Source organism: Mirounga angustirostris, unplaced genomic scaffold (assembly GCF_029215605.1).
Source record: "Mirounga angustirostris isolate CCGP_5_RB_7025 unplaced genomic scaffold, mMirAng1.0.hap1 SCAF_335, whole genome shotgun sequence".
Classification (NCBI taxonomy): Eukaryota; Metazoa; Chordata; class Mammalia; order Carnivora; family Phocidae; genus Mirounga; species Mirounga angustirostris.
In genome coordinates, this window is record NW_026992043.1 from 1 (window position 1) to 24391 (window position 24391).

General features: G+C 70.5%; 12 non-coding genes across 12 annotated transcripts; all 12 read right to left on the reverse strand.

Moving 5' to 3' along the window:
- Positions 1-1222: 1222 nt before the first annotated feature.
- LOC135363464 (5S ribosomal RNA) lies at positions 1223-1341 on the reverse strand. The gene has a single exon (XR_010409141.1). It is a non-coding gene; the product is annotated as a 5S ribosomal RNA (ribosomal RNA).
- Positions 1342-3156: 1815 nt separating this feature from the next.
- On the reverse strand, positions 3157-3275 carry LOC135363475 (5S ribosomal RNA). Its single transcript, XR_010409152.1, has one exon. It is a non-coding gene; the product is annotated as a 5S ribosomal RNA (ribosomal RNA).
- Positions 3276-5084: 1809 nt separating this feature from the next.
- LOC135363479 (5S ribosomal RNA) lies at positions 5085-5203 on the reverse strand. Its single transcript, XR_010409156.1, has one exon. It is a non-coding gene; the product is annotated as a 5S ribosomal RNA (ribosomal RNA).
- A 1816-nt stretch (positions 5204-7019) lies between these two features.
- LOC135363480 (5S ribosomal RNA) lies at positions 7020-7138 on the reverse strand. Its single transcript, XR_010409157.1, has one exon. It is a non-coding gene; the product is annotated as a 5S ribosomal RNA (ribosomal RNA).
- Positions 7139-8948: 1810 nt separating this feature from the next.
- LOC135363481 (5S ribosomal RNA) lies at positions 8949-9067 on the reverse strand. Its single transcript, XR_010409158.1, has one exon. It is a non-coding gene; the product is annotated as a 5S ribosomal RNA (ribosomal RNA).
- Positions 9068-10880: 1813 nt separating this feature from the next.
- Positions 10881-10999, reverse strand: LOC135363465 (5S ribosomal RNA). The gene has a single exon (XR_010409142.1). It is a non-coding gene; the product is annotated as a 5S ribosomal RNA (ribosomal RNA).
- Positions 11000-12806: 1807 nt separating this feature from the next.
- LOC135363466 (5S ribosomal RNA) lies at positions 12807-12925 on the reverse strand. Its single transcript, XR_010409143.1, has one exon. It is a non-coding gene; the product is annotated as a 5S ribosomal RNA (ribosomal RNA).
- A 1814-nt stretch (positions 12926-14739) lies between these two features.
- On the reverse strand, positions 14740-14858 carry LOC135363467 (5S ribosomal RNA). The gene has a single exon (XR_010409144.1). It is a non-coding gene; the product is annotated as a 5S ribosomal RNA (ribosomal RNA).
- Positions 14859-16667: 1809 nt separating this feature from the next.
- On the reverse strand, positions 16668-16786 carry LOC135363468 (5S ribosomal RNA). Its single transcript, XR_010409145.1, has one exon. It is a non-coding gene; the product is annotated as a 5S ribosomal RNA (ribosomal RNA).
- A 1815-nt stretch (positions 16787-18601) lies between these two features.
- Positions 18602-18720, reverse strand: LOC135363469 (5S ribosomal RNA). Its single transcript, XR_010409146.1, has one exon. It is a non-coding gene; the product is annotated as a 5S ribosomal RNA (ribosomal RNA).
- Positions 18721-20530: 1810 nt separating this feature from the next.
- LOC135363470 (5S ribosomal RNA) lies at positions 20531-20649 on the reverse strand. Its single transcript, XR_010409147.1, has one exon. It is a non-coding gene; the product is annotated as a 5S ribosomal RNA (ribosomal RNA).
- A 1813-nt stretch (positions 20650-22462) lies between these two features.
- Positions 22463-22581, reverse strand: LOC135363471 (5S ribosomal RNA). The gene has a single exon (XR_010409148.1). It is a non-coding gene; the product is annotated as a 5S ribosomal RNA (ribosomal RNA).
- Positions 22582-24391: the final 1810 nt, after the last annotated feature.

Here is a 24391-nt window from a genome sequence, read left to right on the forward strand (position 1 = left end):
AGAGAGGGAGACACAGACAGAGTATCCAACACACGCCCCCGCTCTGGCCCCAAGACAGACAGACGCGGACCCTGACCTGGATGCGGACAGGGACGGAGACACAGGGGCACACCACAGAAACAGACACACACCCCCCACCCCACACCCCACACCCCACACACCCCACACACCCCCACACCCCCACACCCCCACCCACCCCCCCACCCATCCCCCCCCCCACACACACACAAACAGGAGGAGACTGTGTTGGCTAGGCAGCTAGCCCTCGGGAGGGTGGTCGTGCTTGGGTGGGCTCTGGGCACCGAGGAGCCCCTCGGGGCCGAGATGCGCAGCCAAGGCGTCACGAGACCCGCTCTGCTCCCGTTCCCGCCCTGGACCCACTCTGGTCCTCGGGGCATGTGGGCGATTCCTCCTCTGCTGTCGTCCTTTATATGGGGGGCTGCTTTGGGGCGAGGTGCAGGGCGTCCCCCTCTCCCCATCTTGCTGAGCGAGCGAGCCTCGGTCTTCGCTTCGCTGTTGCAGGGAGACTAAGCACGGATTCTGGTGCCAGCGGGTGGTCCCGGGCGCCAAGGGGGGAGGCCCCGGGCGACCGGCCATCTTGTGTCCTGCCCACCCGGAGCGGGGACCCCCGGCACGGGGGCAAAGGGACGGTGTTCCAAGGGAAGGAAGGGAATGCCCGCGGGTGGGAGCGCACCCCAGGGCTGCTGGGGACAAGGTGGAGGCGGGCCCAGGCCTAAGGTGGGGCCAGTTGCCCAGTGCGGTCGTGCGCTCCGGGCGGCCCGATGGAATGGCTAGGGGATCTGGGGATGAGGGCCCGAGGCGCAGGACCATGGGAGGACACGCCTGCCCAGAGCGGGTGCCGTCCGGCCCGCGCTGGCCCCGGCCCATCGGTGCCAGGGTCATCGTCGCCCTCCCGCGTTCCCTCCCTCCGAAGGCGTCGCCTTCGCCCACCCCGCCCGCCCCCATCGACCCCCAGCCCACCCCTCTGGATCCGGTGTGCGTGGGCGTGGTGGCTTGGAGGCCCAAGGGCTGGCTGGAAGACGCCTGCCCCTGCAGGGGGCACCTGCTGCGAGCCAGGGACTCGCGGTGCGGTGCGCGGCTGGCGAGGGGCCAGGGGGGCACGGGGCGTTTGGAGGAAGCCTAGTTGGGCAAGGGGGCGGGGTGCTGTGGCGGTAAAGGTATGGGAAGGGTGGCCCAAGGGGAAAGAAAAGGCAAAGAAAAAAGCCTACAGCACCCGGTATTCCCAGGCGGTCTCCCATCCAAGTACTAACCAGGCCCGACCCTGCTTAGCTTCCGAGATCAGACGAGATCGGGCGCGTTCAGGGTGGTATGGCCGTAGACGTGTGCGGCTGCCGCTGGCCGCCCTAAGAGCCTGCTCTGCGCCTCCCGGGCCCAGCCGTGCCCCTCCTCAGCCCTCACCCGAACCCCGCCTGCCCTGCGCCTTGCACCTGCCTGCCTGCCAGCCGCCCAGGGGACGTGGCCCCTCCGGTGCCCCGCAGTCGTGGAAGTCCGGGCGCTCTCCCTGCCGGGGACTCTCCAGTCCCGGGGGCCGCCGCCGCCCCACCGCCTCCTGGCTACCGGCATGGCAAAGGGAAGCGTCGGGGCGGGGCGCGGTGGGCGCGGCCCCTGAGGTGTTTTCCGCGCCCCCCACCCCCAGCGTCCCACCCGTCGCCCTAGGCCAAGCCAGGCCGGCCACCAGGCCTTTCTGCCTCTCCACCCCGCCTGGCTCCAAGCCAACCCGGAGCCACCGGCGCCCCCAGGGACCCTCCTCATCAGCCCAACCCCGTCGCCCTTCCTCCGCCACCCTTCCCCTGCCCACCCACCGACAAGAGGACCCGACTGAGGGACACCGGAAGCCGGCTGGCATAGACAGACGCACAGACCCACGGGGAAAGACAGAGACACGGACGGACGGACGGACGGAGATGTAGACAGAGAGGAAGAGAGGGACAGAGAGGGAGAACACAGACAGAGTATCCAACACACACCCCCGCTCTGGCCCCAAGACAGACAGACGCGGACCCTGACCTGGATGCGGACAGGGACGGAGACACAGGGGCACACCCCAGAAACAGACACACACACCACACACACACCACACACACCACACACACACACCACACACACACACACACACACACACAGAGGAAGAGACTGTGTTGGCTAGGCAGCTAGCCCTCCTCGGGAGGGTGGTCGTGCTTGGGTGGGCTCTGGGCACCGAGGAGCCCCCCGGGGCCGAGGTCGCGCAGCCAAGGCCTCAGGAGACCCGCCCTGCTCCCGTTCCCGCCCAGGACCCACTCTGGGCCTGGGGGCGTGCGGGCGATTCCTCCTCTGCTCTCGTCCTTTATTTGGGGGGCCGCTTTGGGGCGTGGTGCAGGGCCGCCCCCTCCCGCCGTCTTGCCGAGCGAGCGAGCCTCGCTGTGCGCTTCGCTGTTGCGGGGACACTGAGCACGGAGTCGGGGGCCAACGGGTGGTCCCGGGTGCCAACGGGGGAGGCCCCGGGCGGTCGGCCATCTTGTGTCCTGCCCACACGGAGCGAGGACCCCCGGCCTGGGGGCAGAGGGACGGTGTTCCGCGGGAAGGAAGGGAATGCCCGCGCGCGCGGGAGCGCAGCCCAGGGCGGGTGGGGAGAAGGTGGAGGCGGGCCCAGGCCTAAGGTGGGGCCGGTTGCCCGGTGCGCTTGTGCACTCGGGGCGGCCCAAGGGAATGGCTAGGGGCTCCGGGGATGAGGCCCCGAGGCGCAGGACCTTGGGAGGGCACGCCTGCCGAGACGGGGTGCCGTCCCGCCCGCGCTCCCCCCGCCCCAAGCCCGCGGGCGGTCCTCGCCGCCCTCCCCCTTTCCCTCCCTGCGAAGCCGCCGCCTCCGCCCACCCAGCCCGCCCCCACCTCCCCCAGCCCGCCCCTCTGGATCGGGTGTGCGTGGGCGTGGTGGCTGTGAGGTGGAAGGGCTGGGGGCTGCCTGCCGGTGCAGCGGGCACAAGCTGCGAGACAGGGACCCTCGGTGCGGTGCGCGGCTGGCGAGGGGCCAGGGGGGCACCGGGCGTTTGCAGGAGGCCTTGTTGGGCAAGGGGCGGAGGGGGCGGGGCGGGGGGGGGGACTGTGGCGGCGAAGGGAGAGGAAGGGAGGCCGAAGGGGAAAGAAAAGGCAAAGAAAAAAAGCCTACAGCACCCGGTATTCCCAGGCGGTCTCCCATCCAAGTACTAACCAGGCCCGACCCTGCTTAGCTTCCGAGATCAGACGAGATCGGGCGCGTTCAGGGTGGTATGGCCGTAGACGTGTGCCGCTGCCGCTGGCCGCCCTAAGAGCCTGCTCTGCGCCTCCGGGCCGCAGCCGTGCCCCTCCTCAGCCCCCAACCGCCCCACGCCTGCCCTGTGCCTTGCACCTGCCTGCCTGCCAAACCGCCCAGAGGACGTGGCGCCTCCAGCGCCCCGCAGTCGCGGAACACCGAGCGCTCTCACGGCCCGATACTCTCCAGACCCGGGGGCCGCCGCCTGGCTCCCGAGAGGGCCAAGGGGAGCGTCGGGGCGCGGGGGGCGTGGCCCGCGCGCTGTTCTCCGCGCCCCCCCACCCCCGGCGCCCCACCCGCCGCCCTTAGGGCAAGCCAGGCCCGCCACCAGGCCCTTCCGCCTCTCCACCCCGGCCTGGTTCCAAGCCAACCCGGAGCCACCGGCGCCCCCAGGGACCCTCCTCATCAGCCCAACCCCGTCGCCCTTCCTCCGCCACCCTTCCCCTGCCCACCCACCGACAAGAGGACCCGACTGAGGGACACCAGAAGCCGGCTGGCATAGACAGACGCACAGACCCACGGGGAAAGACAGAGACACGGACGGACGGAGATGTAGACAGAGAGGAAGAGAGAGACAGAGAGGGAGACACAGACAGAGTATCCAACACACGCCCCCGCTCTGGCCCCAAGACAGACAGACGCGGACCCTGACCTGGATGCGGACAGGGACGGAGACACAGGGGCACACCACAGAAACAGACACACACCCCCCACCCCACACCCCACACCCCACACACCCCACACACCCCCACACCCCCACACCCCCACCCACCCCCCCACCCATCCCCCCCCCCACACACACACAAACAGGAGGAGACTGTGTTGGCTAGGCAGCTAGCCCTCGGGAGGGTGGTCGTGCTTGGGTGGGCTCTGGGCACCGAGGAGCCCCTCGGGGCCGAGATGCGCAGCCAAGGCGTCACGAGACCCGCTCTGCTCCCGTTCCCGCCCTGGACCCACTCTGGTCCTCGGGGCATGTGGGCGATTCCTCCTCTGCTGTCGTCCTTTATATGGGGGGCTGCTTTGGGGCGAGGTGCAGGGCGTCCCCCTCTCCCCATCTTGCTGAGCGAGCGAGCCTCGGTCTTCGCTTCGCTGTTGCAGGGAGACTAAGCACGGATTCTGGTGCCAGCGGGTGGTCCCGGGCGCCAAGGGGGGAGGCCCCGGGCGACCGGCCATCTTGTGTCCTGCCCACCCGGAGCGGGGACCCCCGGCACGGGGGCAAAGGGACGGTGTTCCAAGGGAAGGAAGGGAATGCCCGCGGGTGGGAGCGCACCCCAGGGCTGCTGGGGACAAGGTGGAGGCGGGCCCAGGCCTAAGGTGGGGCCAGTTGCCCAGTGCGGTCGTGCGCTCCGGGCGGCCCGATGGAATGGCTAGGGGATGTGGGGATGAGGGCCCGAGGCGCAGGACCATGGGAGGACACGCCTGCCCAGAGCGGGTGCCGTCCGGCCCGCGCTGGCCCCGGCCCATCGGTGCCAGGGTCATCGTCGCCCTCCCGCGTTCCCTCCCTCCGAAGGCGTCGCCTTCGCCCACCCCGCCCGCCCCCATCGACCCCCAGCCCACCCCTCTGGATCCGGTGTGCGTGGGCGTGGTGGCTTGGAGGCCCAAGGGCTGGCTGGAAGACGCCTGCCCCTGCAGGGGGCACCTGCTGCGAGCCAGGGACTCGCGGTGCGGTGCGCGGCTGGCGAGGGGCCAGGGGGGCACGGGGCGTTTGGAGGAAGCCTAGTTGGGCAAGGGGGCGGGGTGCTGTGGCGGTAAAGGTATGGGAAGGGTGGCCCAAGGGGAAAGAAAAGGCAAAGAAAAAAGCCTACAGCACCCGGTATTCCCAGGCGGTCTCCCATCCAAGTACTAACCAGGCCCGACCCTGCTTAGCTTCCGAGATCAGACGAGATCGGGCGCGTTCAGGGTGGTATGGCCGTAGACGTGTGCGGCTGCCGCTGGCCGCCCTAAGAGCCTGCTCTGCGCCTCCCGGGCCCAGCCGTGCCCCTCCTCAGCCCTCACCCGAACCCCGCCTGCCCTGCGCCTTGCACCTGCCTGCCTGCCAGCCGCCCAGGGGACGTGGCCCCTCCGGTGCCCCGCAGTCGTGGAAGTCCGGGCGCTCTCCCTGCCGGGGACTCTCCAGTCCCGGGGGCCGCCGCCGCCCCACCGCCTCCTGGCTACCGGCATGGCAAAGGGAAGCGTCGGGGCGGGGCGCGGTGGGCGCGGCCCCTGAGGTGTTTTCCGCGCCCCCCACCCCCAGCGTCCCACCCGTCGCCCTAGGCCAAGCCAGGCCGGCCACCAGGCCTTTCTGCCTCTCCACCCCGCCTGGCTCCAAGCCAACCCGGAGCCACCGGCGCCCCCAGGGACCCTCCTCATCAGCCCAACCCCGTCGCCCTTCCTCCGCCACCCTTCCCCTGCCCACCCACCGACAAGAGGACCCGACTGAGGGACACCGGAAGCCGGCTGGCATAGACAGACGCACAGACCCACGGGGAAAGACAGAGACACGGACGGACGGACGGACGGAGATGTAGACAGAGAGGAAGAGAGGGACAGAGAGGGAGAACACAGACAGAGTATCCAACACACACCCCCGCTCTGGCCCCAAGACAGACAGACGCGGACCCTGACCTGGATGCGGACAGGGACGGAGACACAGGGGCACACCCCAGAAACAGACACACACACCACACACACACCACACACACCACACACACACACCACACACACACACACACACACACACAGAGGAAGAGACTGTGTTGGCTAGGCAGCTAGCCCTCCTCGGGAGGGTGGTCGTGCTTGGGTGGGCTCTGGGCACCGAGGAGCCCCCCGGGGCCGAGGTCGCGCAGCCAAGGCCTCAGGAGACCCGCCCTGCTCCCGTTCCCGCCCAGGACCCACTCTGGGCCTGGGGGCGTGCGGGCGATTCCTCCTCTGCTCTCGTCCTTTATTTGGGGGGCCGCTTTGGGGCGTGGTGCAGGGCCGCCCCCTCCCGCCGTCTTGCCGAGCGAGCGAGCCTCGCTGTGCGCTTCGCTGTTGCGGGGACACTGAGCACGGAGTCGGGGGCCAACGGGTGGTCCCGGGTGCCAACGGGGGAGGCCCCGGGCGGTCGGCCATCTTGTGTCCTGCCCACACGGAGCGAGGACCCCCGGCCTGGGGGCAGAGGGACGGTGTTCCGCGGGAAGGAAGGGAATGCCCGCGCGCGCGGGAGCGCAGCCCAGGGCGGGTGGGGAGAAGGTGGAGGCGGGCCCAGGCCTAAGGTGGGGCCGGTTGCCCGGTGCGCTTGTGCACTCGGGGCGGCCCAAGGGAATGGCTAGGGGCTCCGGGGATGAGGCCCCGAGGCGCAGGACCTTGGGAGGGCACGCCTGCCGAGACGGGGTGCCGTCCCGCCCGCGCTCCCCCCGCCCCAAGCCCGCGGGCGGTCCTCGCCGCCCTCCCCCTTTCCCTCCCTGCGAAGCCGCCGCCTCCGCCCACCCAGCCCGCCCCCACCTCCCCCAGCCCGCCCCTCTGGATCGGGTGTGCGTGGGCGTGGTGGCTGTGAGGTGGAAGGGCTGGGGGCTGCCTGCCGGTGCAGCGGGCACAAGCTGCGAGACAGGGACCCTCGGTGCGGTGCGCGGCTGGCGAGGGGCCAGGGGGGCACCGGGCGTTTGCAGGAGGCCTTGTTGGGCAAGGGGCGGAGGGGGCGGGGCGGGGGGGGGGGACTGTGGCGGCGAAGGGAGAGGAAGGGAGGCCGAAGGGGAAAGAAAAGGCAAAGAAAAAAAGCCTACAGCACCCGGTATTCCCAGGCGGTCTCCCATCCAAGTACTAACCAGGCCCGACCCTGCTTAGCTTCCGAGATCAGACGAGATCGGGCGCGTTCAGGGTGGTATGGCCGTAGACGTGTGCCGCTGCCGCTGGCCGCCCTAAGAGCCTGCTCTGCGCCTCCGGGCCGCAGCCGTGCCCCTCCTCAGCCCCCAACCGCCCCACGCCTGCCCTGTGCCTTGCACCTGCCTGCCTGCCAAACCGCCCAGAGGACGTGGCGCCTCCAGCGCCCCGCAGTCGCGGAACACCGAGCGCTCTCACGGCCCGATACTCTCCAGACCCGGGGGCCGCCGCCTGGCTCCCGAGAGGGCCAAGGGGAGCGTCGGGGCGCGGGGGGCGTGGCCCGCGCGCTGTTCTCCGCGCCCCCCCACCCCCGGCGCCCCACCCGCCGCCCTTAGGGCAAGCCAGGCCCGCCACCAGGCCCTTCCGCCTCTCCACCCCGGCCTGGTTCCAAGCCAACCCGGAGCCACCGGCGCCCCCAGGGACCCTCCTCATCAGCCCAACCCCGTCGCCCTTCCTCCGCCACCCTTCCCCTGCCCACCCACCGACAAGAGGACCCGACTGAGGGACACCAGAAGCCGGCTGGCATAGACAGACGCACAGACCCACGGGGAAAGACAGAGACACGGACGGACGGAGATGTAGACAGAGAGGAAGAGAGAGACAGAGAGGGAGACACAGACAGAGTATCCAACACACGCCCCCGCTCTGGCCCCAAGACAGACAGACGCGGACCCTGACCTGGATGCGGACAGGGACGGAGACACAGGGGCACACCACAGAAACAGACACACACCCCCCACCCCACACCCCACACCCCACACACCCCACACACCCCCACACCCCCACACCCCCACCCACCCCCCCACCCATCCCCCCCCCACACACACACACAAACAGGAGGAGACTGTGTTGGCTAGGCAGCTAGCCCTCGGGAGGGTGGTCGTGCTTGGGTGGGCTCTGGGCACCGAGGAGCCCCTCGGGGCCGAGATGCGCAGCCAAGGCGTCACGAGACCCGCTCTGCTCCCGTTCCCGCCCTGGACCCACTCTGGTCCTCGGGGCATGTGGGCGATTCCTCCTCTGCTGTCGTCCTTTATATGGGGGGCTGCTTTGGGGCGAGGTGCAGGGCGTTCCCCTCTCCCCATCTTGCTGAGCGAGCGAGCCTCGGTCTTCGCTTCGCTGTTGCAGGGAGACTAAGCACGGATTCTGGTGCCAGCGGGTGGTCCCGGGCGCCAAGGGGGGAGGCCCCGGGCGACCGGCCATCTTGTGTCCTGCCCACCCGGAGCGGGGACCCCCGGCACGGGGGCAAAGGGACGGTGTTCCAAGGGAAGGAAGGGAATGCCCGCGGGTGGGAGCGCACCCCAGGGCTGCTGGGGACAAGGTGGAGGCGGGCCCAGGCCTAAGGTGGGGCCAGTTGCCCAGTGCGGTCGTGCGCTCCGGGCGGCCCGATGGAATGGCTAGGGGATGTGGGGATGAGGGCCCGAGGCGCAGGACCATGGGAGGACACGCCTGCCCAGAGCGGGTGCCGTCCGGCCCGCGCTGGCCCCGGCCCATCGGTGCCAGGGTCATCGTCGCCCTCCCGCGTTCCCTCCCTCCGAAGGCGTCGCCTTCGCCCACCCCGCCCGCCCCCATCGACCCCCAGCCCACCCCTCTGGATCCGGTGTGCGTGGGCGTGGTGGCTTGGAGGCCCAAGGGCTGGCTGGAAGACGCCTGCCCCTGCAGGGGGCACCTGCTGCGAGCCAGGGACTCGCGGTGCGGTGCGCGGCTGGCGAGGGGCCAGGGGGGCACGGGGCGTTTGGAGGAAGCCTAGTTGGGCAAGGGGGCGGGGTGCTGTGGCGGTAAAGGTATGGGAAGGGTGGCCCAAGGGGAAAGAAAAGGCAAAGAAAAAAGCCTACAGCACCCGGTATTCCCAGGCGGTCTCCCATCCAAGTACTAACCAGGCCCGACCCTGCTTAGCTTCCGAGATCAGACGAGATCGGGCGCGTTCAGGGTGGTATGGCCGTAGACGTGTGCGGCTGCCGCTGGCCGCCCTAAGAGCCTGCTCTGCGCCTCCCGGGCCCAGCCGTGCCCCTCCTCAGCCCTCACCCGAACCCCGCCTGCCCTGCGCCTTGCACCTGCCTGCCTGCCAGCCGCCCAGGGGACGTGGCCCCTCCGGTGCCCCGCAGTCGTGGAAGTCCGGGCGCTCTCCCTGCCGGGGACTCTCCAGTCCCGGGGGCCGCCGCCGCCCCACCGCCTCCTGGCTACCGGCATGGCAAAGGGAAGCGTCGGGGCGGGGCGCGGTGGGCGCGGCCCCTGAGGTGTTTTCCGCGCCCCCCACCCCCAGCGTCCCACCCGTCGCCCTAGGCCAAGCCAGGCCGGCCACCAGGCCTTTCTGCCTCTCCACCCCGCCTGGCTCCAAGCCAACCCGGAGCCACCGGCGCCCCCAGGGACCCTCCTCATCAGCCCAACCCCGTCGCCCTTCCTCCGCCACCCTTCCCCTGCCCACCCACCGACAAGAGGACCCGACTGAGGGACACCGGAAGCCGGCTGGCATAGACAGACGCACAGACCCACGGGGAAAGACAGAGACACGGACGGACGGACGGACGGAGATGTAGACAGAGAGGAAGAGAGGGACAGAGAGGGAGAACACAGACAGAGTATCCAACACACACCCCCGCTCTGGCCCCAAGACAGACAGACGCGGACCCTGACCTGGATGCGGACAGGGACGGAGACACAGGGGCACACCCCAGAAACAGACACACACACCACACACACACCACACACACCACACACACACCACACACACACACACACACACACACAGAGGAAGAGACTGTGTTGGCTAGGCAGCTAGCCCTCCTCGGGAGGGTGGTCGTGCTTGGGTGGGCTCTGGGCACCGAGGAGCCCCCCGGGGCCGAGGTCGCGCAGCCAAGGCCTCAGGAGACCCGCCCTGCTCCCGTTCCCGCCCAGGACCCACTCTGGGCCTGGGGGCGTGCGGGCGATTCCTCCTCTGCTCTCGTCCTTTATTTGGGGGGCCGCTTTGGGGCGTGGTGCAGGGCCGCCCCCTCCCGCCGTCTTGCCGAGCGAGCGAGCCTCGCTGTGCGCTTCGCTGTTGCGGGGACACTGAGCACGGAGTCGGGGGCCAACGGGTGGTCCCGGGTGCCAACGGGGGAGGCCCCGGGCGGTCGGCCATCTTGTGTCCTGCCCACACGGAGCGAGGACCCCCGGCCTGGGGGCAGAGGGACGGTGTTCCGCGGGAAGGAAGGGAATGCCCGCGCGCGCGGGAGCGCAGCCCAGGGCGGGTGGGGAGAAGGTGGAGGCGGGCCCAGGCCTAAGGTGGGGCCGGTTGCCCGGTGCGCTTGTGCACTCGGGGCGGCCCAAGGGAATGGCTAGGGGCTCCGGGGATGAGGCCCCGAGGCGCAGGACCTTGGGAGGGCACGCCTGCCGAGACGGGGTGCCGTCCCGCCCGCGCTCCCCCCGCCCCAAGCCCGCGGGCGGTCCTCGCCGCCCTCCCCCTTTCCCTCCCTGCGAAGCCGCCGCCTCCGCCCACCCAGCCCGCCCCCACCTCCCCCAGCCCGCCCCTCTGGATCGGGTGTGCGTGGGCGTGGTGGCTGTGAGGTGGAAGGGCTGGGGGCTGCCTGCCGGTGCAGCGGGCACAAGCTGCGAGACAGGGACCCTCGGTGCGGTGCGCGGCTGGCGAGGGGCCAGGGGGGCACCGGGCGTTTGCAGGAGGCCTTGTTGGGCAAGGGGCGGAGGGGGCGGGGCGGGGGGGGGGACTGTGGCGGCGAAGGGAGAGGAAGGGAGGCCGAAGGGGAAAGAAAAGGCAAAGAAAAAAAGCCTACAGCACCCGGTATTCCCAGGCGGTCTCCCATCCAAGTACTAACCAGGCCCGACCCTGCTTAGCTTCCGAGATCAGACGAGATCGGGCGCGTTCAGGGTGGTATGGCCGTAGACGTGTGCCGCTGCCGCTGGCCGCCCTAAGAGCCTGCTCTGCGCCTCCGGGCCGCAGCCGTGCCCCTCCTCAGCCCCCAACCGCCCCACGCCTGCCCTGTGCCTTGCACCTGCCTGCCTGCCAAACCGCCCAGAGGACGTGGCGCCTCCAGCGCCCCGCAGTCGCGGAACACCGAGCGCTCTCACGGCCCGATACTCTCCAGACCCGGGGGCCGCCGCCTGGCTCCCGAGAGGGCCAAGGGGAGCGTCGGGGCGCGGGGGGCGTGGCCCGCGCGCTGTTCTCCGCGCCCCCCCACCCCCGGCGCCCCACCCGCCGCCCTTAGGGCAAGCCAGGCCCGCCACCAGGCCCTTCCGCCTCTCCACCCCGGCCTGGTTCCAAGCCAACCCGGAGCCACCGGCGCCCCCAGGGACCCTCCTCATCAGCCCAACCCCGTCGCCCTTCCTCCGCCACCCTTCCCCTGCCCACCCACCGACAAGAGGACCCGACTGAGGGACACCAGAAGCCGGCTGGCATAGACAGACGCACAGACCCACGGGGAAAGACAGAGACACGGACGGACGGAGATGTAGACAGAGAGGAAGAGAGAGACAGAGAGGGAGACACAGACAGAGTATCCAACACACGCCCCCGCTCTGGCCCCAAGACAGACAGACGCGGACCCTGACCTGGATGCGGACAGGGACGGAGACACAGGGGCACACCACAGAAACAGACACACACCCCCCACCCCACACCCCACACCCCACACACCCCACACACCCCCACACCCCCACACCCCCACCCACCCCCCCACCCATCCCCCCCCCCCCACACACAAACAGGAGGAGACTGTGTTGGCTAGGCAGCTAGCCCTCGGGAGGGTGGTCGTGCTTGGGTGGGCTCTGGGCACCGAGGAGCCCCTCGGGGCCGAGATGCGCAGCCAAGGCGTCACGAGACCCGCTCTGCTCCCGTTCCCGCCCTGGACCCACTCTGGTCCTCGGGGCATGTGGGCGATTCCTCCTCTGCTGTCGTCCTTTATATGGGGGGCTGCTTTGGGGCGAGGTGCAGGGCGTCCCCCTCTCCCCATCTTGCTGAGCGAGCGAGCCTCGGTCTTCGCTTCGCTGTTGCAGGGAGACTAAGCACGGATTCTGGTGCCAGCGGGTGGTCCCGGGCGCCAAGGGGGGAGGCCCCGGGCGACCGGCCATCTTGTGTCCTGCCCACCCGGAGCGGGGACCCCCGGCACGGGGGCAAAGGGACGGTGTTCCAAGGGAAGGAAGGGAATGCCCGCGGGTGGGAGCGCACCCCAGGGCTGCTGGGGACAAGGTGGAGGCGGGCCCAGGCCTAAGGTGGGGCCAGTTGCCCAGTGCGGTCGTGCGCTCCGGGCGGCCCGATGGAATGGCTAGGGGATGTGGGGATGAGGGCCCGAGGCGCAGGACCATGGGAGGACACGCCTGCCCAGAGCGGGTGCCGTCCGGCCCGCGCTGGCCCCGGCCCATCGGTGCCAGGGTCATCGTCGCCCTCCCGCGTTCCCTCCCTCCGAAGGCGTCGCCTTCGCCCACCCCGCCCGCCCCCATCGACCCCCAGCCCACCCCTCTGGATCCGGTGTGCGTGGGCGTGGTGGCTTGGAGGCCCAAGGGCTGGCTGGAAGACGCCTGCCCCTGCAGGGGGCACCTGCTGCGAGCCAGGGACTCGCGGTGCGGTGCGCGGCTGGCGAGGGGCCAGGGGGGCACGGGGCGTTTGGAGGAAGCCTAGTTGGGCAAGGGGGCGGGGTGCTGTGGCGGTAAAGGTATGGGAAGGGTGGCCCAAGGGGAAAGAAAAGGCAAAGAAAAAAGCCTACAGCACCCGGTATTCCCAGGCGGTCTCCCATCCAAGTACTAACCAGGCCCGACCCTGCTTAGCTTCCGAGATCAGACGAGATCGGGCGCGTTCAGGGTGGTATGGCCGTAGACGTGTGCGGCTGCCGCTGGCCGCCCTAAGAGCCTGCTCTGCGCCTCCCGGGCCCAGCCGTGCCCCTCCTCAGCCCTCACCCGAACCCCGCCTGCCCTGCGCCTTGCACCTGCCTGCCTGCCAGCCGCCCAGGGGACGTGGCCCCTCCGGTGCCCCGCAGTCGTGGAAGTCCGGGCGCTCTCCCTGCCGGGGACTCTCCAGTCCCGGGGGCCGCCGCCGCCCCACCGCCTCCTGGCTACCGGCATGGCAAAGGGAAGCGTCGGGGCGGGGCGCGGTGGGCGCGGCCCCTGAGGTGTTTTCCGCGCCCCCCACCCCCAGCGTCCCACCCGTCGCCCTAGGCCAAGCCAGGCCGGCCACCAGGCCTTTCTGCCTCTCCACCCCGCCTGGCTCCAAGCCAACCCGGAGCCACCGGCGCCCCCAGGGACCCTCCTCATCAGCCCAACCCCGTCGCCCTTCCTCCGCCACCCTTCCCCTGCCCACCCACCGACAAGAGGACCCGACTGAGGGACACCGGAAGCCGGCTGGCATAGACAGACGCACAGACCCACGGGGAAAGACAGAGACACGGACGGACGGACGGACGGAGATGTAGACAGAGAGGAAGAGAGGGACAGAGAGGGAGAACACAGACAGAGTATCCAACACACACCCCCGCTCTGGCCCCAAGACAGACAGACGCGGACCCTGACCTGGATGCGGACAGGGACGGAGACACAGGGGCACACCCCAGAAACAGACACACACACCACACACACACCACACACACCACACACACACCACACACACACACACACACACACACAGAGGAAGAGACTGTGTTGGCTAGGCAGCTAGCCCTCCTCGGGAGGGTGGTCGTGCTTGGGTGGGCTCTGGGCACCGAGGAGCCCCCCGGGGCCGAGGTCGCGCAGCCAAGGCCTCAGGAGACCCGCCCTGCTCCCGTTCCCGCCCAGGACCCACTCTGGGCCTGGGGGCGTGCGGGCGATTCCTCCTCTGCTCTCGTCCTTTATTTGGGGGGCCGCTTTGGGGCGTGGTGCAGGGCCGCCCCCTCCCGCCGTCTTGCCGAGCGAGCGAGCCTCGCTGTGCGCTTCGCTGTTGCGGGGACACTGAGCACGGAGTCGGGGGCCAACGGGTGGTCCCGGGTGCCAACGGGGGAGGCCCCGGGCGGTCGGCCATCTTGTGTCCTGCCCACACGGAGCGAGGACCCCCGGCCTGGGGGCAGAGGGACGGTGTTCCGCGGGAAGGAAGGGAATGCCCGCGCGCGCGGGAGCGCAGCCCAGGGCGGGTGGGGAGAAGGTGGAGGCGGGCCCAGGCCTAAGGTGGGGCCGGTTGCCCGGTGCGCTTGTGCACTCGGGGCGGCCCAAGGGAATGGCTAGGGGCTCCGGGGATGAGGCCCCGAGGCGCAGGACCTTGGGAGGGCACGCCTGCCGAGACGGGGTGCCGTCCCGCCCGCGCTCCCCCCGCCCCAAGCCCGCGGGCGGTCCTCGCCGCCCTCCCCCTTTCCCTCCCTGCGAAGCCGCCGCCTCCGCCCACCCAGCCCGCCCCCACCTCCCCCAGCCCGCCCCTCTGGATCGGGTGTGCGTGGGCGTGGTGGCTGTGAGGTGGAAGGGCTGGGGGCTGCCTGCCGGTGCAGCGGGCACAAGCTGCGAGACAGGGACCCTCGGTGCGGTGCGCGGCTGGCGAGGGGCCAGGGGGGCACCGGGCGTTTGCAGGAGGCCTTGTTGGGCAAGGGGCGGAGGGGGCGGGGCGGGGGGGGGGGACTGTGGCGGCGAAGGGAGAGGAAGGGAGGCCGAAGGGGAAAGAAAAGGCAAAGAAAAAAAGCCTACAGCACCCGGTATTCCCAGGCGGTCTCCCATCCAAGTACTAACCAGGCCCGACCCTGCTTAGCTTCCGAGATCAGACGAGATCGGGCGCGTTCAGGGTGGTATGGCCGTAGACGTGTGCCGCTGCCGCTGGCCGCCCTAAGAGCCTGCTCTGCGCCTCCGGGCCGCAGCCGTGCCCCTCCTCAGCCCCCAACCGCCCCACGCCTGCCCTGTGCCTTGCACCTGCCTGCCTGCCAAACCGCCCAGAGGACGTGGCGCCTCCAGCGCCCCGCAGTCGCGGAACACCGAGCGCTCTCACGGCCCGATACTCTCCAGACCCGGGGGCCGCCGCCTGGCTCCCGAGAGGGCCAAGGGGAGCGTCGGGGCGCGGGGGGCGTGGCCCGCGCGCTGTTCTCCGCGCCCCCCCACCCCCGGCGCCCCACCCGCCGCCCTTAGGGCAAGCCAGGCCCGCCACCAGGCCCTTCCGCCTCTCCACCCCGGCCTGGTTCCAAGCCAACCCGGAGCCACCGGCGCCCCCAGGGACCCTCCTCATCAGCCCAACCCCGTCGCCCTTCCTCCGCCACCCTTCCCCTGCCCACCCACCGACAAGAGGACCCGACTGAGGGACACCAGAAGCCGGCTGGCATAGACAGACGCACAGACCCACGGGGAAAGACAGAGACACGGACGGACGGAGATGTAGACAGAGAGGAAGAGAGAGACAGAGAGGGAGACACAGACAGAGTATCCAACACACGCCCCCGCTCTGGCCCCAAGACAGACAGACGCGGACCCTGACCTGGATGCGGACAGGGACGGAGACACAGGGGCACACCACAGAAACAGACACACACCCCCCACCCCACACCCCACACCCCACACACCCCACACACCCCCACACCCCCACACCCCCACCCACCCCCCCACCCATCCCCCCCCCCCCACACACACAAACAGGAGGAGACTGTGTTGGCTAGGCAGCTAGCCCTCGGGAGGGTGGTCGTGCTTGGGTGGGCTCTGGGCACCGAGGAGCCCCTCGGGGCCGAGATGCGCAGCCAAGGCGTCACGAGACCCGCTCTGCTCCCGTTCCCGCCCTGGACCCACTCTGGTCCTCGGGGCATGTGGGCGATTCCTCCTCTGCTGTCGTCCTTTATATGGGGGGCTGCTTTGGGGCGAGGTGCAGGGCGTTCCCCTCTCCCCATCTTGCTGAGCGAGCGAGCCTCGGTCTTCGCTTCGCTGTTGCAGGGAGACTAAGCACGGATTCTGGTGCCAGCGGGTGGTCCCGGGCGCCAAGGGGGGAGGCCCCGGGCGACCGGCCATCTTGTGTCCTGCCCACCCGGAGCGGGGACCCCCGGCACGGGGGCAAAGGGACGGTGTTCCAAGGGAAGGAAGGGAATGCCCGCGGGTGGGAGCGCACCCCAGGGCTGCTGGGGACAAGGTGGAGGCGGGCCCAGGCCTAAGGTGGGGCCAGTTGCCCAGTGCGGTCGTGCGCTCCGGGCGGCCCGATGGAATGGCTAGGGGATGTGGGGATGAGGGCCCGAGGCGCAGGACCATGGGAGGACACGCCTGCCCAGAGCGGGTGCCGTCCGGCCCGCGCTGGCCCCGGCCCATCGGTGCCAGGGTCATCGTCGCCCTCCCGCGTTCCCTCCCTCCGAAGGCGTCGCCTTCGCCCACCCCGCCCGCCCCCATCGACCCCCAGCCCACCCCTCTGGATCCGGTGTGCGTGGGCGTGGTGGCTTGGAGGCCCAAGGGCTGGCTGGAAGACGCCTGCCCCTGCAGGGGGCACCTGCTGCGAGCCAGGGACTCGCGGTGCGGTGCGCGGCTGGCGAGGGGCCAGGGGGGCACGGGGCGTTTGGAGGAAGCCTAGTTGGGCAAGGGGGCGGGGTGCTGTGGCGGTAAAGGTATGGGAAGGGTGGCCCAAGGGGAAAGAAAAGGCAAAGAAAAAAGCCTACAGCACCCGGTATTCCCAGGCGGTCTCCCATCCAAGTACTAACCAGGCCCGACCCTGCTTAGCTTCCGAGATCAGACGAGATCGGGCGCGTTCAGGGTGGTATGGCCGTAGACGTGTGCGGCTGCCGCTGGCCGCCCTAAGAGCCTGCTCTGCGCCTCCCGGGCCCAGCCGTGCCCCTCCTCAGCCCTCACCCGAACCCCGCCTGCCCTGCGCCTTGCACCTGCCTGCCTGCCAGCCGCCCAGGGGACGTGGCCCCTCCGGTGCCCCGCAGTCGTGGAAGTCCGGGCGCTCTCCCTGCCGGGGACTCTCCAGTCCCGGGGGCCGCCGCCGCCCCACCGCCTCCTGGCTACCGGCATGGCAAAGGGAAGCGTCGGGGCGGGGCGCGGTGGGCGCGGCCCCTGAGGTGTTTTCCGCGCCCCCCACCCCCAGCGTCCCACCCGTCGCCCTAGGCCAAGCCAGGCCGGCCACCAGGCCTTTCTGCCTCTCCACCCCGCCTGGCTCCAAGCCAACCCGGAGCCACCGGCGCCCCCAGGGACCCTCCTCATCAGCCCAACCCCGTCGCCCTTCCTCCGCCACCCTTCCCCTGCCCACCCACCGACAAGAGGACCCGACTGAGGGACACCGGAAGCCGGCTGGCATAGACAGACGCACAGACCCACGGGGAAAGACAGAGACACGGACGGACGGACGGACGGAGATGTAGACAGAGAGGAAGAGAGGGACAGAGAGGGAGAACACAGACAGAGTATCCAACACACACCCCCGCTCTGGCCCCAAGACAGACAGACGCGGACCCTGACCTGGATGCGGACAGGGACGGAGACACAGGGGCACACCCCAGAAACAGACACACACACCACACACACACCACACACACCACACACACACCACACACACACACACACACACACACAGAGGAAGAGACTGTGTTGGCTAGGCAGCTAGCCCTCCTCGGGAGGGTGGTCGTGCTTGGGTGGGCTCTGGGCACCGAGGAGCCCCCCGGGGCCGAGGTCGCGCAGCCAAGGCCTCAGGAGACCCGCCCTGCTCCCGTTCCCGCCCAGGACCCACTCTGGGCCTGGGGGCGTGCGGGCGATTCCTCCTCTGCTCTCGTCCTTTATTTGGGGGGCCGCTTTGGGGCGTGGTGCAGGGCCGCCCCCTCCCGCCGTCTTGCCGAGCGAGCGAGCCTCGCTGTGCGCTTCGCTGTTGCGGGGACACTGAGCACGGAGTCGGGGGCCAACGGGTGGTCCCGGGTGCCAACGGGGGAGGCCCCGGGCGGTCGGCCATCTTGTGTCCTGCCCACACGGAGCGAGGACCCCCGGCCTGGGGGCAGAGGGACGGTGTTCCGCGGGAAGGAAGGGAATGCCCGCGCGCGCGGGAGCGCAGCCCAGGGCGGGTGGGGAGAAGGTGGAGGCGGGCCCAGGCCTAAGGTGGGGCCGGTTGCCCGGTGCGCTTGTGCACTCGGGGCGGCCCAAGGGAATGGCTAGGGGCTCCGGGGATGAGGCCCCGAGGCGCAGGACCTTGGGAGGGCACGCCTGCCGAGACGGGGTGCCGTCCCGCCCGCGCTCCCCCCGCCCCAAGCCCGCGGGCGGTCCTCGCCGCCCTCCCCCTTTCCCTCCCTGCGAAGCCGCCGACTCCGCCCACCCAGCCCGCCCCCACCTCCCCCAGCCCGCCCCTCTGGATCGGGTGTGCGTGGGCGTGGTGGCTGTGAGGTGGAAGGGCTGGGGGCTGCCTGCCGGTGCAGCGGGCACAAGCTGCGAGACAGGGACCCTCGGTGCGGTGCGCGGCTGGCGAGGGGCCAGGGGGGCACCGGGCGTTTGCAGGAGGCCTTGTTGGGCAAGGGGCGGAGGGGGCGGGGCGGGGGGGGGGGGACTGTGGCGGCGAAGGGAGAGGAAGGGAGGCCGAAGGGGAAAGAAAAGGCAAAGAAAAAAAGCCTACAGCACCCGGTATTCCCAGGCGGTCTCCCATCCAAGTACTAACCAGGCCCGACCCTGCTTAGCTTCCGAGATCAGACGAGATCGGGCGCGTTCAGGGTGGTATGGCCGTAGACGTGTGCGGCTGCCGCTGGCCGCCCTAAGAGCCTGCTCTGCGCCTCCGGGCCGCAGCCGTGCCCCTCCTCAGCCCCCAACCGCCCCACGCCTGCCCTGTGCCTTGCACCTGCCTGCCTGCCAAACCGCCCAGAGGACGTGGCGCCTCCAGCGCCCCGCAGTCGCGGAACACCGAGCGCTCTCACGGCCCGATACTCTCCAGACCCGGGGGCCGCCGCCTGGCTCCCGAGAGGGCCAAGGGGAGCGTCGGGGCGCGGGGGGCGTGGCCCGCGCGCTGTTCTCCGCGCCCCCCCACCCCCGGCGCCCCACCCGCCGCCCTTAGGGCAAGCCAGGCCCGCCACCAGGCCCTTCCGCCTCTCCACCCCGGCCTGGTTCCAAGCCAACCCGGAGCCACCGGCGCCCCCAGGGACCCTCCTCATCAGCCCAACCCCGTCGCCCTTCCTCCGCCACCCTTCCCCTGCCCACCCACCGACAAGAGGACCCGACTGAGGGACACCAGAAGCCGGCTGGCATAGACAGACGCACAGACCCACGGGGAAAGACAGAGACACGGACGGACGGAGATGTAGACAGAGAGGAAGAGAGAGACAGAGAGGGAGACACAGACAGAGTATCCAACACACGCCCCCGCTCTGGCCCCAAGACAGACAGACGCGGACCCTGACCTGGATGCGGACAGGGACGGAGACACAGGGGCACACCACAGAAACAGACACACACCCCCCACCCCACACCCCACACCCCACACACCCCACACACCCCCACACCCCCACACCCCCACCCACCCCCCCACCCATCCCCCCCACACACACACACACAAACAGGAGGAGACTGTGTTGGCTAGGCAGCTAGCCCTCGGGAGGGTGGTCGTGCTTGGGTGGGCTCTGGGCACCGAGGAGCCCCTCGGGGCCGAGATGCGCAGCCAAGGCGTCACGAGACCCGCTCTGCTCCCGTTCCCGCCCTGGACCCACTCTGGTCCTCGGGGCATGTGGGCGATTCCTCCTCTGCTGTCGTCCTTTATATGGGGGGCTGCTTTGGGGCGAGGTGCAGGGCGCCCCCCTCTCCCCATCTTGCTGAGCGAGCGAGCCGCGGTCTTCGCTTCGCTGTTGCAGGGAGACTAAGCACGGATTCTGGTGCCAGCGGGTGGTCCCGGGCGCCAAGGGGGGAGGCCCCGGGCGACCGGCCATCTTGTGTCCTGCCCACCCGGAGCGGGGACCCCCGGCACGGGGGCAAAGGGACGGTGTTCCAAGGGAAGGAAGGGAATGCCCGCGGGTGGGAGCGCACCCCAGGGCTGCTGGGGACAAGGTGGAGGCGGGCCCAGGCCTAAGGTGGGGCCAGTTGCCCAGTGCGGTCGTGCGCTCCGGGCGGCCCGATGGAATGGCTAGGGGATCTGGGGATGAGGGCCCGAGGCGCAGGACCATGGGAGGACACGCCTGCCCAGAGCGGGTGCCGTCCGGCCCGCGCTGGCCCCGGCCCATCGGTGCCAGGGTCATCGTCGCCCTCCCGCGTTCCCTCCCTCCGAAGGCGTCGCCTTCGCCCACCCCGCCCGCCCCCATCGACCCCCAGCCCACCCCTCTGGATCCGGTGTGCGTGGGCGTGGTGGCTTGGAGGCCCAAGGGCTGGCTGGAAGACGCCTGCCCCTGCAGGGGGCACCTGCTGCGAGCCAGGGACTCGCGGTGCGGTGCGCGGCTGGCGAGGGGCCAGGGGGGCACGGGGCGTTTGGAGGAAGCCTAGTTGGGCAAGGGGGCGGGGTGCTGTGGCGGTAAAGGTATGGGAAGGGTGGCCCAAGGGGAAAGAAAAGGCAAAGAAAAAAGCCTACAGCACCCGGTATTCCCAGGCGGTCTCCCATCCAAGTACTAACCAGGCCCGACCCTGCTTAGCTTCCGAGATCAGACGAGATCGGGCGCGTTCAGGGTGGTATGGCCGTAGACGTGTGCGGCTGCCGCTGGCCGCCCTAAGAGCCTGCTCTGCGCCTCCCGGGCCCAGCCGTGCCCCTCCTCAGCCCTCACCCGAACCCCGCCTGCCCTGCGCCTTGCACCTGCCTGCCTGCCAGCCGCCCAGGGGACGTGGCCCCTCCGGTGCCCCGCAGTCGTGGAAGTCCGGGCGCTCTCCCTGCCGGGGACTCTCCAGTCCCGGGGGCCGCCGCCGCCCCACCGCCTCCTGGCTACCGGCATGGCAAAGGGAAGCGTCGGGGCGGGGCGCGGTGGGCGCGGCCCCTGAGGTGTTTTCCGCGCCCCCCACCCCCAGCGTCCCACCCGTCGCCCTAGGCCAAGCCAGGCCGGCCACCAGGCCTTTCTGCCTCTCCACCCCGCCTGGCTCCAAGCCAACCCGGAGCCACCGGCGCCCCCAGGGACCCTCCTCATCAGCCCAACCCCGTCGCCCTTCCTCCGCCACCCTTCCCCTGCCCACCCACCGACAAGAGGACCCGACTGAGGGACACCGGAAGCCGGCTGGCATAGACAGACGCACAGACCCACGGGGAAAGACAGAGACACGGACGGACGGACGGACGGAGATGTAGACAGAGAGGAAGAGAGGGACAGAGAGGGAGAACACAGACAGAGTATCCAACACACACCCCCGCTCTGGCCCCAAGACAGACAGACGCGGACCCTGACCTGGATGCGGACAGGGACGGAGACACAGGGGCACACCCCAGAAACAGACACACACACCACACACACACCACACACACCACACACACACCACACACACACACACACACACACACAGAGGAAGAGACTGTGTTGGCTAGGCAGCTAGCCCTCCTCGGGAGGGTGGTCGTGCTTGGGTGGGCTCTGGGCACCGAGGAGCCCCCCGGGGCCGAGGTCGCGCAGCCAAGGCCTCAGGAGACCCGCCCTGCTCCCGTTCCCGCCCAGGACCCACTCTGGGCCTGGGGGCGTGCGGGCGATTCCTCCTCTGCTCTCGTCCTTTATTTGGGGGGCCGCTTTGGGGCGTGGTGCAGGGCCGCCCCCTCCCGCCGTCTTGCCGAGCGAGCGAGCCTCGCTGTGCGCTTCGCTGTTGCGGGGACACTGAGCACGGAGTCGGGGGCCAACGGGTGGTCCCGGGTGCCAACGGGGGAGGCCCCGGGCGGTCGGCCATCTTGTGTCCTGCCCACACGGAGCGAGGACCCCCGGCCTGGGGGCAGAGGGACGGTGTTCCGCGGGAAGGAAGGGAATGCCCGCGCGCGCGGGAGCGCAGCCCAGGGCGGGTGGGGAGAAGGTGGAGGCGGGCCCAGGCCTAAGGTGGGGCCGGTTGCCCGGTGCGCTTGTGCACTCGGGGCGGCCCAAGGGAATGGCTAGGGGCTCCGGGGATGAGGCCCCGAGGCGCAGGACCTTGGGAGGGCACGCCTGCCGAGACGGGGTGCCGTCCCGCCCGCGCTCCCCCCGCCCCAAGCCCGCGGGCGGTCCTCGCCGCCCTCCCCCTTTCCCTCCCTGCGAAGCCGCCGACTCCGCCCACCCAGCCCGCCCCCACCTCCCCCAGCCCGCCCCTCTGGATCGGGTGTGCGTGGGCGTGGTGGCTGTGAGGTGGAAGGGCTGGGGGCTGCCTGCCGGTGCAGCGGGCACAAGCTGCGAGACAGGGACCCTCGGTGCGGTGCGCGGCTGGCGAGGGGCCAGGGGGGCACCGGGCGTTTGCAGGAGGCCTTGTTGGGCAAGGGGCGGAGGGGGCGGGGCGGGGGGGGGGACTGTGGCGGCGAAGGGAGAGGAAGGGAGGCCGAAGGGGAAAGAAAAGGCAAAGAAAAAAAGCCTACAGCACCCGGTATTCCCAGGCGGTCTCCCATCCAAGTACTAACCAGGCCCGACCCTGCTTAGCTTCCGAGATCAGACGAGATCGGGCGCGTTCAGGGTGGTATGGCCGTAGACGTGTGCCGCTGCCGCTGGCCGCCCTAAGAGCCTGCTCTGCGCCTCCGGGCCGCAGCCGTGCCCCTCCTCAGCCCCCAACCGCCCCACGCCTGCCCTGTGCCTTGCACCTGCCTGCCTGCCAAACCGCCCAGAGGACGTGGCGCCTCCAGCGCCCCGCAGTTGCGGAACACCGAGCGCTCTCACGGCCCGATACTCTCCAGACCCGGGGGCCGCCGCCTGGCTCCCGAGAGGGCCAAGGGGAGCGTCGGGGCGCGGGGGGCGTGGCCCGCGCGCTGTTCTCCGCGCCCCCCCACCCCCGGCGCCCCACCCGCCGCCCTTAGGGCAAGCCAGGCCCGCCACCAGGCCCTTCCGCCTCTCCACCCCGGCCTGGTTCCAAGCCAACCCGGAGCCACCGGCGCCCCCAGGGACCCTCCTCATCAGCCCAACCCCGTCGCCCTTCCTCCGCCACCCTTCCCCTGCCCACCCACCGACAAGAGGACCCGACTGAGGGACACCAGAAGCCGGCTGGCATAGACAGACGCACAGACCCACGGGGAAAGACAGAGACACGGACGGACGGAGATGTAGACAGAGAGGAAGAGAGAGACAGAGAGGGAGACACAGACAGAGTATCCAACACACGCCCCCGCTCTGGCCCCAAGACAGACAGACGCGGACCCTGACCTGGATGCGGACAGGGACGGAGACACAGGGGCACACCACAGAAACAGACACACACCCCCCACCCCACACCCCACACCCCACACACCCCACACACCCCCACACCCCCACACCCCCACCCACCCCCCCACCCATCCCCCCCACACACACACACACAAACAGGAGGAGACTGTGTTGGCTAGGCAGCTAGCCCTCGGGAGGGTGGTCGTGCTTGGGTGGGCTCTGGGCACCGAGGAGCCCCTCGGGGCCGAGATGCGCAGCCAAGGCGTCACGAGACCCGCTCTGCTCCCGTTCCCGCCCTGGACCCACTCTGGTCCTCGGGGCATGTGGGCGATTCCTCCTCTGCTGTCGTCCTTTATATGGGGGGCTGCTTTGGGGCGAGGTGCAGGGCGCCCCCCTCTCCCCATCTTGCTGAGCGAGCGAGCCTCGGTCTTCGCTTCGCTGTTGCAGGGAGACTAAGCACGGATTCTGGTGCCAGCGGGTGGTCCCGGGCGCCAAGGGGGGAGGCCCCGGGCGACCGGCCATCTTGTGTCCTGCCCACCCGGAGCGGGGACCCCCGGCACGGGGGCAAAGGGACGGTGTTCCAAGGGAAGGAAGGGAATGCCCGCGGGTGGGAGCGCACCCCAGGGCTGCTGGGGACAAGGTGGAGGCGGGCCCAGGCCTAAGGTGGGGCCAGTTGCCCAGTGCGGTCGTGCGCTCCGGGCGGCCCGATGGAATGGCTAGGGGATCTGGGGATGAGGGCCCGAGGCGCAGGACCATGGGAGGACACGCCTGCCCAGAGCGGGTGCCGTCCGGCCCGCGCTGGCCCCGGCCCATCGGTGCCAGGGTCATCGTCGCCCTCCCGCGTTCCCTCCCTCCGAAGGCGTCGCCTTCGCCCACCCCGCCCGCCCCCATCGACCCCCAGCCCACCCCTCTGGATCCGGTGTGCGTGGGCGTGGTGGCTTGGAGGCCCAAGGGCTGGCTGGAAGACGCCTGCCCCTGCAGGGGGCACCTGCTGCGAGCCAGGGACTCGCGGTGCGGTGCGCGGCTGGCGAGGGGCCAGGGGGGCACGGGGCGTTTGGAGGAAGCCTAGTTGGGCAAGGGGGCGGGGTGCTGTGGCGGTAAAGGTATGGGAAGGGTGGCCCAAGGGGAAAGAAAAGGCAAAGAAAAA